The sequence below is a fragment of the Cebus imitator genome, unplaced genomic scaffold, assembly GCF_001604975.1.
Source record: "Cebus imitator isolate Cc_AM_T3 unplaced genomic scaffold, Cebus_imitator-1.0 Scaffold537, whole genome shotgun sequence".
NCBI classification, from domain to species: Eukaryota; Metazoa; Chordata; class Mammalia; order Primates; family Cebidae; genus Cebus; species Cebus imitator.
This window is the reverse complement of record NW_016107852.1, coordinates 2,028,115-2,045,902: the sequence shown is the minus strand read 5'-3', so window position 1 is coordinate 2,045,902 and position 17,788 is coordinate 2,028,115. Positions and strand designations below refer to the sequence as shown.

The following is a 17,788-nucleotide window of genomic DNA, read 5'->3' as shown; positions in this document are numbered from 1 at the left end:
AAAACCAAAGAGGTTGACCCTAACACACTCAGAGCCTTATGGGGTAGGAATCATGACAGCTTCATGATTGTTATCTAAGTATGAAAATTGGCAAGTTTTATCAACAGCATTAATTAAGTCTTAGAAAGTGTGAAATCAGGGTGTGCTCACTTTCTGGGCTCATCAAACAATCATTAAACAACTGGCAGTCTCTATCGAAGTATGTCTTTCTACATTTATCCATTCATCTCCTCTTCATTGTGCCACATTTCTGCCTGGTCCTCTGGAATTTATCAAACACAGGTGTGCTTGTATGAGCAATCCTTTTCTTATCACTAAGCAAATGTGACTACTTGGAATAACTACTTTAAATGCTGTGATTAAATTCTCCAAAAACTTTCATTGAAATGCCTGTGGAAAGAAGAGGTGTTTCCATTTAACCGAAGCAAAAGTCAAGACATAGAGAAGTTACAAAACTAAAATTTTCTAGCGATTGGCAAAGTGCCCTGTTCAGATTAAGTACATGGTTGTTATTGAAATAGAAAATGACGGAAACATCTGATTATGCTGGTTAGTCTGGACTCCCTCAACTCTAGTTTGATGCTCCTCACAATAGGACATACAATTTATAACCCTGAATATTTTATTGTTTCCTCCTAAACTCCTTTACTCTTGTTCTCCTCCAGCTAACTCTTATTCTAGCTTATGCTTTAAGTGTGACCGCCATGTTTCCCAACACTGAACAATGCACATGAAGTAATTTCCATTCTTAAGAAAAAGTTACTGGGATAGCACAGTCAGGCAGTTACATGCACAGATACTGGAGCCAAAATGCCTAGGTTCAAATCCCAGCTTCAATAGTATATTATGTGTGTGATCATGAGCAAATTAGTTAATAACTCTGTGCTTTATTTTATCCATCTGCAAAGCAGACATAATATTACCTAATTCATGGTTGTTATGAAAATTAAATGAGTTCATGCAAAACCTCTAAACAATTCCTAAAATACATTCACTGTTTACTGTTTTTATTATTCCAAATGACACTCCTTCATCAATTTAAGAGAAATGACTCTTTTATGCTGAAACATTCTTATTTCCTGTCAGTCTCATTCAGAAGATTCTAGTCACATAAAATACATCACTTACTGCTTCTTGTCTTCCTCAGAATCACACCCAAAGCCAACACCATGGTTGTCAGACCTTATCCCAGCCCACATTCAGGCTGTGGGTATAGCAGGCCAAGCTTCCCGTAGACAGAGATGGTTGTAAATTTCTAGAAATGACTCTCACAATAGATACCATTTCTCAGCTGAATCACAAGCTAATTCTGTCTCTAAGAGTCTTTTACTTATTCAGCTAGCATAATACCATAAAATCTTCAGAAATCCCCTTCTCTTCCCCACCCTCAATCTAGGGCCTAATACAGGAAAATGTATCAGTATTGACCTCAGAGTCCAGCAGTCTCGATGGCTGTGCCAAGGAGACTTTTTTTTTTCAAGTGTGTTTTTTTCTTCCTTTTTCAATCTCAGTTTTCTTACTGCAACAAACACTACTAATTGTTCCTCAATGACCATTTTTATATTCTTCCTTTGCAATAGAATTTCGGTAGGGCACACAGCCACCAAAATAAAGACTATATTTCTTAGCCTTTCTTCCAGCTTGGTGTAGCCATAAGTTCTGGCCAATGGAGGTAAGCACAAGTGACACATACCACTTCTAGGTTGAGTCATTAAAGGGAGGGGTATCCCTTTTCTCCCCTCTTCTGAACTACTGCTTCAAAAGTGGATATGGTGGCAAGATAACTTGCACCATGTGGATGAGAGCAATATCCTTGAGCTATGGAAGCAGCAAAATAAAATAATCCTGGGTCCCCAGAGAATCTAAAGGGCAAAGCTACTGAACAAGCCCTGGCCCCTCTATCTCTGGACTGCATGTAAGTGCAACATAATATAAAACGTTTGATCTACTATAATTTGAAGTTTCTTTTACACACAGCTGAATCTACCTTCTCACACCCTTGCCAATTTTGTATTCTTTTTAAAGATATTTATTCTGTCATGAATTTAGAATTAGTCTTATGCAAGAGATTTCATGTTCCCTTCATTCTATTCTTTTTGTTTTCCTTTTTAAAGTGCATGCTCAGGAGTGTTTACATTCCACCTTAAGGCTGTGTTTTTCACTTCATGTAAAAGCAGCGACTTCATGCTGAAAAATAATTATTCTCCAGATGTTCTACATTAATTTCATATAGGACTTTATCAAAGTCTTTACCTGGTGTCAATTTTCTTGATTTCCATAGAGCTTATCTATTGCCAAAATTCTGCAATTCTGAAAGATGATGATAGGTAGTCATCCCTTGGTATTGGCATGGAAGATTGGTTCCAAGGTCCTTGAACCCCAAATTCATGAATGCTCAAGTCTCTTATATAAAGTTCTGTATATAAATTTGCATATAATCTACACATACCCTCTCATACACTTTACATCATCTCTGGATTACTTAAAATACTAACTACAGTGTAAATGTTACAAAACAGTTGTTAAACTATATTATTTTTAAATTTGTATTATTTCTATTAGTTTTTTAAAAATATTTTTGATCCATGGTTGATTGAATCCACAGATGCAAAACCTATGGATACCATGATCAACTGTATTATATCTGTTTTGTACTCCTATTTCTTCCTTGCTTATGTCCAATAATATAACTACTTAGGGATAAAACCTAGGTTTGAAAAAGCAAAGATGCATTTACATACATTGTCCATGTATTATACAGCTTGTTTCACCAATAGCAAATTTCATTTGAGCATCTGGTATACAGCATATAGCTTTAACTAACCTAGTGGGTATTTTGGTTCACTATTGTTAATGGTTTGTCTGTAATTTCACTTTCCATTTCAAAGTTAAATTTTCTCAAATACATTTATCCAAGATTTACTATAGGTATAGACATGTTTTGTTTGTGCTTTTGAGTTGCTGCTTTAATTCAGTGTGTTTTTTTCTAATTAATATCCCATTTATTAAACATTATCAACTCAAAGACATTGTTTTTCTTAAGCTTTTAATTTTAATTTACAAGTTTTATTCTATTTATTAAAATAGCAAAGTCTAACAATTACCTCTAGAACTCAAGTCAAATATTTCATTAATCTTTGATCAAGTCAATTTGTTTGGTTTCTTTTATAAACTTAAGATTCCTTAGACATTTTTACTACATTTATATATTTGATTAAACTGTCTTTTTCAATGCATTTTTGAATGTTACTACAAGGAAAATATTTTGAAGCACTTAAATATTTAACTGAATTCAATATACCAACCTTAAAATACAGCAAATTCTAAGCTCTCTTTAAAAATCGACACTATAAACTTAGTAAAATATCTTATGCATTTCAAATTAAGAATTGTAAATGAAACAAGTTATTAAACTACATATTTTAAGTTGGAATCACAAGGATATTTGTTTATAATACATCCAATTCTCTTTAAATCCAAATGTGCACCTATTATAATTAAACTAATAGAAAAATATTAATATTGCAGGTTCAAGTGATTATCTCTAAGATTAATTGATGCTTTCCTTTTTTAAAACAAATTTTGTTTACTAAAGAAAGCAAGATAGCCGGGTGCGGTGGCTCAAGCCTGTAATCCCAGCACTTTGGGAGGCCGAGGCGGGTGGATCACGAGGTCAAGAGATCGAGACCATCCTGGTCAACATGGTGAAACCCCGTCTCTACTAAAAATACAAAAAAAATTAGCTGGGCATGGTGGCACGTGCCTGTAATCCCAGCTACTCAGGAGGCTGAGGCAGGAGAATTGCCTGAACCCAGGAGGCGGAGGTTGCGGTGAGCCGAGATCGCGCCATTGCACTCCAGCCTGGGTAACAAGAGCGAAACTCCATCTCAAAAAAAAAAAAAGAAAGCAAGTTAAAGTTTATCATCTCAAATGAATTGTGGTAGCTATCTCGGCATACTTAGATTTCTTATTAGCCAAAGGCTTTGGCCAGGCTGACTCTCCACAGGCCACTAACAGGTAAAACTTCTATAGCGTCACTTTGCTATTAGGGAATACAAGCCATGCCCTCCAAATAGGTCAGTTTTATGGCCCCCAGAATTCAAGTTACACATTTTCTATTTCTTCAAATTGATTTAAGCCTGCAATATCCTCACTGAAACAATTTGAGTACTTTATTAAATTTAACCAATTCAGTTACTGCCTGGTTCAATTCAAACACCTTTCATAGTATTGCTTAGATTCCCACAACAAATCTTATAGATATTTAAATGACATTTGATTTAATTCTGTGTATTCCTCTATCTGACTCTCCAGGCCTCAGACAACACCATAGTAATGACAGGAAGGGGATACATACATTTGGTCTCTAGTACTACGTTAGCTATAACTCACTTTGAACATAGATATGCCTTCTAACTGTTTTTACATTTCAAAATCATTTTTATCCTACATTCACATTGTTAAACCTGATGTTTTAGTTGTTAAACTTGAAGACTAAATTTTATTCTTTTAAAAAATCATTTGGCTTTTGATTATAAAATAAATATAACATAGTTTTCTCCAGGAGGCATGGCTCCAAGGCACGATCTGTCCCCATGTTCTCCTGCCCAAACTCATGCAAAGCTATCTTACCTCAAAGCTGACACATACTTTTAAACCTGCCTCTGTAAAGTCTTTATAGGGTGCTATGATTTGAATGTCCCCTTTAAAACTCCTATTGAACTTTAATTGCCATTGCAATGGCATTAAGAAGTGGGATCTTTAGGAGGTGATAAGAACATGAGGGTAAAGGCCTCAATGGATTTGTGCTACTATTGGGGGAGTGAGGTAGTTATCTTAGAAGTTCTGTCTCCCTTTTCTCTCTGTCTCATGCCTGCTTTAGCCCTCTCCTGCCCTTCATCTCCATGTGATGCTTTCTACCATGGTTATGACACAGCAAGAAAGCCCTCACCAGATGCTGTCCCTTGATCTTGGACTTTCCAGCCTCCAGAACTATGAGCCAAATAAACCTCTATTATTTGTAAATTACCCAGTCTGTGGTACTCTGCCATAGCAACCAAAAACAAAATGAGAAGTGGGGTAACTTTTAATTTTCAAATAATTTAATACTTCCAGGAAAGTTGTAATAATAATATAAAGAATGTCCATGTACAACATCTCAAATATTCCTCCAGTATTATCATTTTATCACACTTGCTTTGTCGTTCTCATATATAAAGATACACAATTTGTTTCCTGAAACAAATTCCTCCTACCTACCTCTCCTACCTATTTCACCAAATTAGAAAATATAGTCCCAGATAGCAACTTTCAGGCAGAATATTTCTTTAGCTTTACATAATGCAGTTTGTAGTTTCTAAAAACCATGATATTCTCTTCAATAATCACAGTGCAATTATCAAAATCAGAAAATTAATACTAATATAATATCATCACCATTACCAAGATCAAAACTATTATCCAATTTGTAGACAAATTATATATGCAAATTTTACCAGTTGTCCCACTAATATATTTTACATTGTCCAGGGATAAATCCAGAATCATAAGTTACAATTGGTTGTCATGTCTGTTTGGTCTTCTTTGATCCAAAACAATTCATTTTTTTTTTATATTTCATGATCTCAATATTTGAATAATTCAAAGTGGTTACTGTGTAGACAATTCTTTGATTTAGGTTAGTCCAATTATCCCTTTGTGATTGGATTCAGATTACACATTTTTGGCAGAAATGTCATAGAAATGTTGTTATGTCCTTCTTAGGAAGCACATAATGTCTAAGTGTCCCATTATTGGTGATGTGAACTTTGATCATATGGTTGAGGTGACTTCTGCCAGGTTTCTCCACTGTAAAGATAGTTTCTTCTTTGAAATTCATAAATATATTGTAGAGATATACTTTGAAACAATGTATAATAAGTATCCTGGTTTTCAACATACTCTGATTTTCGAATCCGTTTATTTTTACCTGAAACAATTATTACTATAGGGACTGCCAAATGGTGATTTTCTAACTCCATCATTCTCTCTGTCTTTATTTTTTTGGGTTCTACTATAAGGAAGAGAGTTCTCTTCTCCATCATTTATTTCCTCATATCTTTACTTATATTAGTATGGACTTACACATTTTTATTTATTATCTGGGTTATATTCCATTATTTTCAATAGTCATGATGATGTTCAAATCGTCTCAAATGTACTAATGGAAGCCTCTTCAAGCAGGCTCCTGAGTCCTTTGCAACATGTCCCCTTTATTCTTTGACCACTTCCTTGCTTTGTGACACAGAAATGTTCCAAGTTCACTTTGTAATTTTCATCCCCTGGACCTGGAATCAGCCACTTTTGCGAGGAGCCTCAGATTGTTTTAGTGGAGAATGAAATTTAGAAACCCACGTCTAGGTCCTAGGTGTGCTCATTGCTAGTGAAGTGTTCTTTGAAACCTTTCAAGCATTCCTAATGACAGCTATTGTAGCTGACAGATGACTTTGAAATATCTATGATTTAATCACCAGCAGTCTCACAACCACAATTTCTCCGTGTATATTACAATAGCTAGGTCTCCTTCACCCCAGCTTGTCCAGTGGGTATACTCCAGGGATGTTTTAAATCATTTGGGCTTCCTAAGGACCACTTTCTTCTTGGTTGTATTATTAATCCTCATACAAAAGGTAAGATAGATAGGAGAGCATTCCCATCTCCTACCTACCTCTCCTACCTATTTCACCAAATTAGAAGACATAGGTCCCTTTCTGCTTTGAAAATTTTCTCATTCCTTCCTCCTCTCTCTCATCCCTTTTTTCACACAAATTTATCTCACCTACATTTCATACTGGTATTTCTTAGAAGCGACTCTGCACAGAGCTTGCTTCTGAGGCTCTCTTTATAGACACTGGAGTTTGTGGCTGGAGAGAAAAAGGAAGTAGCATAGATATCAGCTTTTTCCTTTCTCTGCTTCTCTGCCCCCAAAACTCATCACACATATCCCAGGGGACCTGAAAAACAGAGAGAAATCCATCAAAGCCTGAAGACTGTAAGGTTTAAGATTTGAGACCAGTAGAATCAAATCATTTAAGACAATAAGTAATAGCCAAGGAAAACAAGGTAAAATAGGCTACATAAAAGAAAACAAAATAGAATTTTTTAAGACCACCTCAAATGTATTAGACTAAAAACGAACGTAATGAGGCTCCCACACAGAGAATATTTAGGTTTAGGGTTTCATGATATGTAGACATCACATCAAGGAGTTCAATTTTTCATCTACAGTTCAGAGGTTAGGCTTTAGACCTTCAAAGTAGAAGTCTTCAGGGAATCATTTTTAAGATGGGGAAGCAGGAACTATAGTGAAAGGATTTCTATGTAACTATGATGTATCCCACACATCTGGAAGTAGAAAAAGCAAGGGAAAAATATAAGAAACAGTATATGGAGAGTTAACTTGGGTGCTACTGAATATCTCAGTCAAACACATATCTCTATGTGTGTAGATACATTTCCCAGTGTATATACATATTTATTTTCTCCCCAAAAGTCATTTCACTATAGAGAGATAATAGAAAGAAAGAAACATGCAATTGGCCCTTGAATGACAGAGAGATTAGGGTCACTGACCCCCTGTGCAGTCAAAAATGTATATATAATTTTTGACTCACTCAAAACTTAACTACTAATAGATTACTGTTGACTGGACGACTTACTGATAACATAAACAGTTGATTAACATGTATTTTGTATGTTATATATATTTTATAGATATATATAGATAGATAGATAACCTACTGTATTTTTACAATAAAATAAAATAGGGAAAAGAAAACATTATTAAGAAAATCCTAAGGAAGAGAAAATATATTTACAGTACTGAACTGTATTTATCAATACTGTAAGTGTATGTCACCTGTTTACAAGATGAATTGCCTATCTGAAATGGTAGACAACTGCATCTGACGTCCTCAATCTATGACATCTATCAAGCAACTCAGCTTTTGCTTGTAATGTCATAACTTTTCTCTGCTTCTTGGGAGCACTTCCAGCATCGCTAGTCACACTTCATGTGAGTCCCATGGTGTTATTCAAGGTGTACTGTATTGTACTAAACATGATGAAAATTAAACAAGAAACTCGAGAGATCACTTTTTACTGTGATACACACTTTACTAGAGAGGCAAACTGTTTACAAGAGATGATTAGCATCAGGTGGCATTTTAAGTGGATATCTGTAACACTTGAGCTCACCATAACAGCAACAAGAGGTGGCTATAAAATTATTACAGTAGTATAGTATGCACTACAGTTAGTTTTATGAAGTTATGATTTAATACATCTTTTTATTTGTTTGCATTTCAACTACAAATGGCACCATATACAGTCTGTGTTTGTGTATGTAAGTTTTGATAAATGTTAACTTTTATAATAGATTTGTGTATATTTTGTGGTAGTAAATAATAAAATAGACTACTACTACTACATACATTTTATACATTTATGACATACTTTCTCCTGATTTTTCTTCCATATTTCTATGCCATGCAGTTTGTTTGTGTTTTTTAATTGTTAAGTCTTCAAAAAAAATCCACATATAGGTGGACCTGTAAAGTTCAAACCTGTGTTGCTCAAGAGTCAACTGTATATATTGCAATTTTAGGTTAAAAGATATATTTTATTTTTATACATCATTTATATGTAATAATAACTTAAGAAATAAGCCTATGTCCTCCAAGAGATTTACAGTACTTATTGGTTGTCCAGACCTGAGTTCAACCCAGTCAATGTTCTATGTGACTCACCTTCAGAAATCTGATGTACTGCAGACTTGTTGCCCAGGCTGAAATTCCTGCCTTCCTGCCAAGATAGAAGAGAAGTGGCAAATAGAATACATTCCTCTTCTTCCCCAGAGCCATAACTCTTCTTAGACCATGGAGACAAAATTTCATATCCTCTATTCAAAGATGCGAAAAATTCTAGAGTTACCCCTACATATTCAAGAATCAAGAAGAACAGGAAAGCCAAGATAACCCACAGACTCTTGGAAGGAAGCAGATTTCTCCTACAGGCCCTCTGGAGACAGTTGAAAAACTGTGAGTGCCCAATATATGAAAGAGGGATTGTCTGCGCCCAAACACACACTCTCACTGGGAAACCTGAAGTTCCTGATCTTGGGAGAAGGATTTGACCTTACCTGGAGCTGAGACAAATTTAGAGAGCTGAGTGAAATATAGGGGTGGAAGAAGCAGTAGGAAGGGCCCTGTGGGCTATCAGTCCCCAGGGAAGTCATTTCTGACTTTGTCTCACAGAAGTCCTTGGGGAGGGCTGCCAGAGGAACCGGGGAAAGACCACACAGAGAAGGAAACTTCCAGCTAAACTTTGTAACTATTTTGACCAAAAGCAAAGTTTCCCAAACAGAAATTAGGGGAGGGGGTGAATCAGGACTGCAGACACAGCACAGGAGCCATGGCAGATGGGGAGAGGTAAAACCTAAAAGCCCTGCTTGCTCTCTTAGCTGGGAGGCTGGTATTCTGGAGCAGTTTCTTAGCCCTGCTCACCCACTGCCTGGAACTAAACTCGGTGCTGTTGAGGGAGCACAGTGAAAGTGATACCAGCCTTTTGGGCTGCATGAGGCCTATAATTGCCAGCTTTTACCCACTTCCTTGGTGACCTGCATGACACAGCAGAGGCAGCCAGAATCCCCCTGGGAGCATAACTCCACTGGTCTGAGAACTACACCTCCCATCCCTGCCACCACCAAGGAGAGTCTGAACTTAGATATGCCTAACCCTACCTCCACCTCATAGTCTTTCTCTACCTGCCCTGATAGCCCAAGAAAAAGAACAGAACCTCTTGGGAGCTCTAGGGCCCCACCTACCACCTGATGCTCACTATACTACCTCAGCTGATGCTGTCTTGAAAATGCCACCTCCTGACTGGAGGCCATCCAACACAAAATTAGTACAATAAACAAAACTACAACTAAGGACCCTCACTGAGTCTGTTTCACTCCTCTGCCACTTCTACCAGAGCAGGTGCTGATATCTACCTCTGAGAGCCCTAAAGATGGTTCACATCATATGACTCTGTGTAGACAATCCCAGTACCAGCCCAGAGCCTGGTAACTCTGCTAGGTGGCTAGATCCAGAAGAGAAATAACAGTCATTCCAGCTTGGCTCTCAGGAAGCCACATCACCAGGGAAAGGCGGAAAGCACTACATCAAAGGAACACCCCATGGGACAGAAGAATCTGAACAGCATCCCTTGAGCTCCAAATCTTTCCTCTGACATAGTCTACCCAAATGAGAAAGAACCAGAGAAACAATTCTGGTAATATGACAAAACAAGGTCCTTTGGTACCCCCAAAAGATCACACCAGCTTGCCAGCAATGGATCCAAAACAAGGTGAAATCCCTAAATTGCCAGAAAAAGAATTCAGAAGGTCAATTATTAAGCTAATCAAGGAGGCATCAGAGAAAGGTGAAGTCTAACTTAATGAGATTAAAATAGTAATACAAGATAAAAAGGGAAAAATCTTCAGTGTAATAGACAGCTAAATAAAAACCAATCACAAATTCTGGAGGTGAAGGACACATTTAGAGAAATGCAAAATGCACTGGAAAGTCTCCTAATAGAATCAAACAGCAGAGGAAAGAACATCAGAGCTCAAAGACAAGGTTTTGAATTAACCTAATCCAACAAAGACAAAAAAAAAAGAATTTAGAAAATGAACAAGGCCTCCAAGAAGTTTGGGATTATGTTAGATGACCAAACCTAAGAATACTGGGTGTTCCTCAGGAAAAAGAGAAATCTAAAAGTTTGGAAAACATATTTGAGGGAATAATCAAGAAAAACTTCTCTGGTCTTGTTAAGATGTATAGATCTTTAACAAGTACAAGAAGTTCAAAGAACACCTGGGAAATTTATCACAAAAAGATCATCACCTAGGTATAGTGATCAGGTTATCTAAAGTCTAGACAAAGGAAAGGATTTTTTTTTTTTTTTTTTTTTTTTTTTTTTGAGACGGAGTTTCACTGTTGTTACCCAGGCTGGAGTGCAATGGCGCGATCTCGGCTCACCGCAACCTCCGCCTCCTGGGTTCAGGCAATTCTCCTGCCTCAGCCTCCTGAGTAGCTGGGATTACAGGCACGCGCCACCATGCCCAGCTAATTTTTTGTAGTTTTAGTAGAGACGGGGTTTCACCATGTTGACCAGGATGGTCTCGATCTCTTGACCTCGTGATCCACCCGCCTCGGCCTCCCAAAGTGCTGGGATTACAGGCTTGAGCCACCGCGCCCGGCCCAAAGGAAAGAATCTTAACAGTCATGAGTTAAAAGCACTAACTAGATAAGCTGTAAAGGAAAATCTATCAGATTAACAACAGATTCCTCACCAGAAACCCTACAAGCTAGAAGGGATTGGGGCCCTTCTTCAGCTTCCTAAACAAAACAATTACCAGCTGCATACAAGAATTTTGTATGCAGCAAAATTAAGCTTCATTAATGAAGAAAATATAGTGTTTTTCAGATAAACAAATGCTGAGAGAATTCGCCACTGCCAAGCCAGAACTATAAGAACTGCTAAAAGGAGCTCTAAATCTTGAAACAAGTTCTCAAAATACACAAAAATAGAACCTCCTTAAAGCATAAATCTCACAGAACTTATAAAAACCCCAATTTTTAAAAAAAGGTATTCAGGTAACAAATAGCATGATAAATAGAATAGTACCTCCTATCTCAATGCTAATTGTTGGATATCAATGTCCTAAATGCTTCACTTAAAAGATATAGAATGGCAGAATGGATAAGAATACACCAACTAAATATCTGCTGTCTTCAAGATACTCACCTAACACATAAGGACTCACATAAACTTAAGGTAAAGGGATGGAAAAAGATATTCCATGCAAATGGACACCAAAAGCAAGCAGGAGTAGCTATTCTACAGGAAAAAAAAAAAAAAAACTTTAAGACAACATTAGTTTAAAAAGACAAAGGCAGATGTTATATAATAATAAAAAGATGTGTCCAACAGGAAAATATCATAATCCTAAATATATGTGTACCTAACACTGGAGGTCCCAAATTAATAAAACAAATGTTAGTAGACCTAGGAAATGAGATAAGACAGCAATACAATAGTAGTGGGACTTCAATATTCCTCTGACAGCACTAGACAGGTCATCAAGACAGAAAGTAAACAAAGAAACAATGGATTTAAAATATACCCTACAAAAAATGTACTTAACAGCTATTTACAGAACATTCTACCCAGCAACTACAGAATATACATTCTATTTATCAGCACATGGAATATTCTCCAAGATAAACCACATGACAAGCCACAAAACAAGTCCCAACAAATTTAAGAAAATAGAAATTATATCAAGTACTCACTCAGACCACAGTGGAATAACATTGGAAATCAACTCCAGAATGAACCCTGCAAATATGTGGAAATTAAACAACCTGCTCCTAAATGATTGTTACGTCAACAATGATATCAAGGTCAAAATTTTAAAATTCTTTGAATTGAATGATAGTAGTGACACAACCTATTAAAACCTCTGGGATATAGCAAAGTTGATCATAAGAGGAAAGTTCATAGCATTAAATGCCTCCATCAAAACTGTCTGAAAGAGTACAAACAGCCAACCTAAGTTCACACCTCAAGGAACTAGAGAAACAAGAATAAACCATACCCAAGCCCAGCAGAAGAAAATAAATAACAAAGGTCAGAGCAGGGCTAAATAAAATTGAACAAACAAAAAATGCAAAAGGTAAATGAAACAAAAATCTGGTTATTTGAAAAGATGAATAAAATTGATAGACCATTAGCAAGATTCACCAAAATAAAAAGAGAGAAGATCCAAATAAGCTTAATTAGAAACAAAATGGGAGATATTACAACTGATTCCACAGAAACACAAAAGATTATTCAAGGCTCCTATGAATACCTTTATGTGCGTAAGTTAGAAAACCTAGAGAGGATGGATAAATTCCTGGAAATATACGACTCTCCTAGGTTAAATCAGGAAGAAATAGATACTCTGAACAGACCAATAACAAGAAGTGAGATTGCAACGGTAATTTAAAAATTGTCAATAAAAAAAAAGTCCAGGACTAGACAGATTCACAGATAAATTTCTATCAAACATTCAAAATATAATTGGTACCAATCCTATTGACACTATTCCACAAGATAAAGAAAGAGGGAATCCTCCCTAAATCATTCTATGAAGCCAGTATCACCCTAATACCGAAACCAGGAAAGGATATAATTTAAAAAGAAAACTACAGGCCAATATCCTTGATGAATACAGATACAAATTTTTTTAAAAATACTAGCTAAGAGAATCCAGCAGCATATCAAAAAGATAATTCACCATGATCAAGTGGGTTTCATACCAGAGACACAGGGATGTTATAACATCTGCAAGTCAATAAATGTGATATACCACATAAACAGAATTTAAAACAAAAATCACATGATCATCTCAATAGACACAGAAAAAGCATTTGACAAAATCCAGCATCAGTTTCTGATTAAAACCCTCTGCAAAACTGACATAGAAAAGATATAACTTAATGTAATAAAAGCCATCTATGACAAACCCACAGCCAACACAGTACTAAACTGGAAAAAATTAAAAACATTCCCCCTGAGAACTGGAACAAAACAAGGATGCCCACTCTCACGACCTCTATTCAACATAGTACTGGAAGTCCCGCTTGGAGCAATCAAACAAGAGAAAGAAATAAAGGACACCCAAATTGATAAAGAGGAACTTAAACTGTCACTGTTTGCTGGTGATATGATCGTATATCTAGAAAACCCTAAAGACTCCTTCAAAAAGCACCTAGATCTGATATTTAAAAATTCAGCAAAATTTTAGGATACAAAATTAATGTACACAAATCAGTGGCTATGCTATAGAGCAACAGTGGCCAAACTGAGACTCAAATCAAGATCTCAACCCTTTTTACAATAGTAGCAAAAAATAAAATAAAATACTTAGGCGTATATCTAACAAAGGAGGTAAAACAACTCTACAAAGAAAACTACAAAACACTGCTGGAAGAAATCATAGATGACACAAACAAATGAAAACACATCCCATGCTTATGGATCGGTAGTTTCAATATTGTGAAAATGACCATACTGCCAAAAGCAATCTACAAATTTAATGCAATTTCCATCAAAATACCACCATTATTCTTCACAGAACCAGACAAATCAATCCTAAAATTCATATGGAGCCAAAAAAGAGCCTGCAGAGCCAAAGCAAGACTAAACAACAAGAACAAATCTGGAGGAATCACATTATCTAACATTAAACTATAAGGCTGACTATAAGGCTATAGTCATCAAAACAGCATGGTAATGGTATAAAAATAGACACATAGACCAATGAAACAAAATGGAGTTAGAATAAAGCCAAGTACTTACAGCTCTTTGACAAAGCAAACAAAAACATAAACTGGAGAAAGGACACCCTATTCAACAAATAGTGCTGGGATAGTTGGCAAGCCACATATAGAAGAAAGAAACTGGATCCTCATCTCTGACTTTATATGAAAATCAACTCAAGATAGACCAAAGACTGAAATCTAAAATGTGAAATCATTAAAATTCCAGAAGATAACATTGTTAAAAGCCTCCTAGACATTGGCTTAGACAAAGACTTCATGACCACGAATAGAAAAGCAAATGCATTAAAAACAAAGATAGATAGATGGGACTGCATTAAGCTAAAAAGCTTCGGTACAGCAAAAGATACAATTGGCAGAATAAACAGACAACTGACAGAGTAGAAGAAAAATTTTGCAACATATACATCTAACAAAGGACTAATAACAACAGTCTACAAGGAACTCAAGCAAATCAGCAAGAAAAAAAAACAAACAATCCCATCAAAAAGTGGGCTAAGGACATGAATAGACAATTATTAAAAGAAGATAAACAAATGGCCACCAAACATATGAAAAGAAATGCTCATCAGTAATTATCAGAGAAATGCAAATCAAAACCACGATGTGATACCATTTTACTCCTGCAAGAATAGCCATAATCAAAAAAAAAAAAAAAATCAAAAGATAATAGTTGCTGGTGTGGACCTGGTAAAAAGGGAACATTTTTACACTGCTGGTGGGGATGTAAACTACTACAACCACTATGAAAAACAGTGTGGAGCTTCCTTAAAGAACAAAAAGTAGAACTACCATTTGATCCAGCAGTCCACTACTGGCCATTTACCTAGAGGAAAAGAAGTCATACAAAAAGATACTTGCACATGCATGTTTATAGCAGCACAATTCACAATTGCAAAAAATATTGAACCAGCCTAAATGCCCATAAATCAACAAGTGGACATATATCACATGGTGTATTTGTGTGTGTGTGTGTATGTGTGTATGTGTGTGTGTGTGTGTATATATATATATATATACACACACACACACACATACACACACACACACATATATTATATATATATATAAAATGTGATATATGTATATATATACATATATATGTATATATATACTCTCACACACACCCACCATGGAATATATATATATATATATATATATATATACACACACACACACACACACACACACATACACACACAAAACCATGGAATCCTACTCAGCCATAAAAAAGGAATGAAATAATGACATTCACAGCAACCTGGATGGAATTGAAGACAATTATTCTAAGTAAAGTAACTCAGGAATGGGAAACCAAACATCTTATGTTATCATTCATAAGTGGGAGCTAAACTATGAGGATGCAAAGGCATAAGGATGATAAAATGGACTTTGGGGACTTGGGGGAAAGGGTGCAAGGGGGGTGAGGGATACCAGACTACACATTGGGTACAGTGTACACCCCTTGGGGGATTGGTACATCAAAACCTCAGAAATCCCCACTAAAGAACTTACTCATGTAACCAAACACAGCCTACTCCCCCAAAACCTACTGAAATTTTTTGAAAAAGAATCAAGAACGATTGAATACCTCCCTCTTAGCACTGAATCTGCCTCCACACTGCACTGCACTTGCTGCAGGTATCTAGGAGCTATAACACGGTCCTATATTCAAAACAAGCCCTCATACAAAGATTTCCTTGGCGAGATTTTTGTGTCCTTCTGTTTTCTTTTTCCAATTTTAAGTTGTTGCTGTTGAGCATGCTTTTTAGTTCCTTAGTTTCATAAATAGTAATGAATTATTTTTTAAAAAGAAAAGTCCCACCATGAAAATCCAGGTTCAATACACCCACAATATACTCACAAAATTAAAATTAAAAAAAGGAAGAAAGAAAATCCAGGTTCTTGGACTAGAATACACTTGATTCTTGACCTTGATGTTTCTCTGTGTATGCACGACTGGTCTAAGATTAAAATTGACTTAAGCTGGTATTTCTACAAGAATCAAGAAATCTTAATGCTCTCATTTTTATGATGTGTTGGAAGGGGACGGCTAAAAGATTAAAATCTTGTGGACAGATATATTGTGGTAAGAATTGGTTAAAAATTACAATTACTATTTTACAATCTGATCATATAATCTGATTATGGATTCTGTCTGTGATTCATAAAAGCAACAGGCAAATTTATTTCCACTCTTTGTGATGAGGAAAGGCTCATTTTAAAAGTTGTAAGCAAAAGAAAAGACTCAGGTTGACCTTCTGCTGAATTTTTATCTGCTTTCATTGATTTTTGAACTTACATTAGTACTTTAATTCTTTCATACATTCTTTCATTCCTCTGTCCAAGGGTCTGGGTGAGGCCTGGATATGTCCCAAATGGAATTTAGACTGGGCATAGAAGCTCTTCTCTGTCACTCAGTCTCCTTCCCTTAGCAATAATGTCCCTGAGGGAGGATTGTTTTCCATGACTAGCGATAAAAGGGTCAAGCCTATACTCCTTACTCTGAAAATATGGAAAGAAGAGAATCAAGATAAACAGTGCAAGGAGAGTTAGCTTGAACTTTTCATTACAAAATAGTTACAATAATAAAATTTTTTTTCCACGAAAATCAAGACACTTTTGCTTTTTTGTCTACATTCACTTATTGACTTAATTTGAAGAACAATAGGGAGGGGGAACTAAACCCTAACTTTTTAGGACTAAAATGTCACACTGTGTAGCTCAGCCTCCACCTTTTTGGGAGCTACCACCAACTGAAGAAAGGGGAGGTCTCTCAACTCTTTCCTCTCTGATTCTTCCCCAAAACAGCAAGGGAAGATTCACAATACTGTGATCATCTTTCAAAAGCAAATCCAGAACATAAATGTGGTCTATGAATGGTCCACTTTTTGTGGCCCCTTTTCTGTCCAGGAATCAGAGGTGGCTCATCAAATGAGGAGACAAAGAATGCTTTATTTGTCATATTATGCACCATTTTTAACAAAATCCATAGGAATGATGAGGATGAAGAAAAGAAATAGTCTAAACTCCTCTTATCAACCCCCTCCCCCCATATTCCTATCACCAACACTGATGAACAGCTTTCTTGATCTCTCCAAAGTCAAAATTTCTTTGTCTACTTCTTGCTCCTGACATTGCCCCACCTTCTGTGAGGGTTCTGGTCTCATATGGGAAGCTATGAAGCGCCAGCTCTTGCTGAGCATCTGATAGACTCTGGCTTTGATGACAGTTTTTTTAAAAGGCAGGTAGCTTTCCCTGCACAAACCTGGGGGAGACTGCTATTTGGAGCAAAAATGGAAATAGAACATTTAAGACAGATATTTTGCTCCTATACAACTAGCCAAGTCAAAAAGTTAAAACATTTCTTTTTT

At 36.2% G+C, this 17,788-nt stretch overlaps 1 long non-coding RNA gene across 1 annotated transcript; it reads right to left on the bottom strand.

Moving 5' to 3' along the window:
* Positions 1-7,184: 7,184 nt before the first annotated feature.
* Positions 7,185-9,671, bottom strand: LOC119468937. The gene is made up of 3 exons (XR_005197748.1): positions 9,179-9,671; positions 8,787-8,841; positions 7,185-7,383 (listed from the first exon to the last, which is right to left on the bottom strand). It is a non-coding gene; the product is annotated as an uncharacterized LOC119468937 (long non-coding RNA).
* Positions 9,672-17,788: the final 8,117 nt, after the last annotated feature.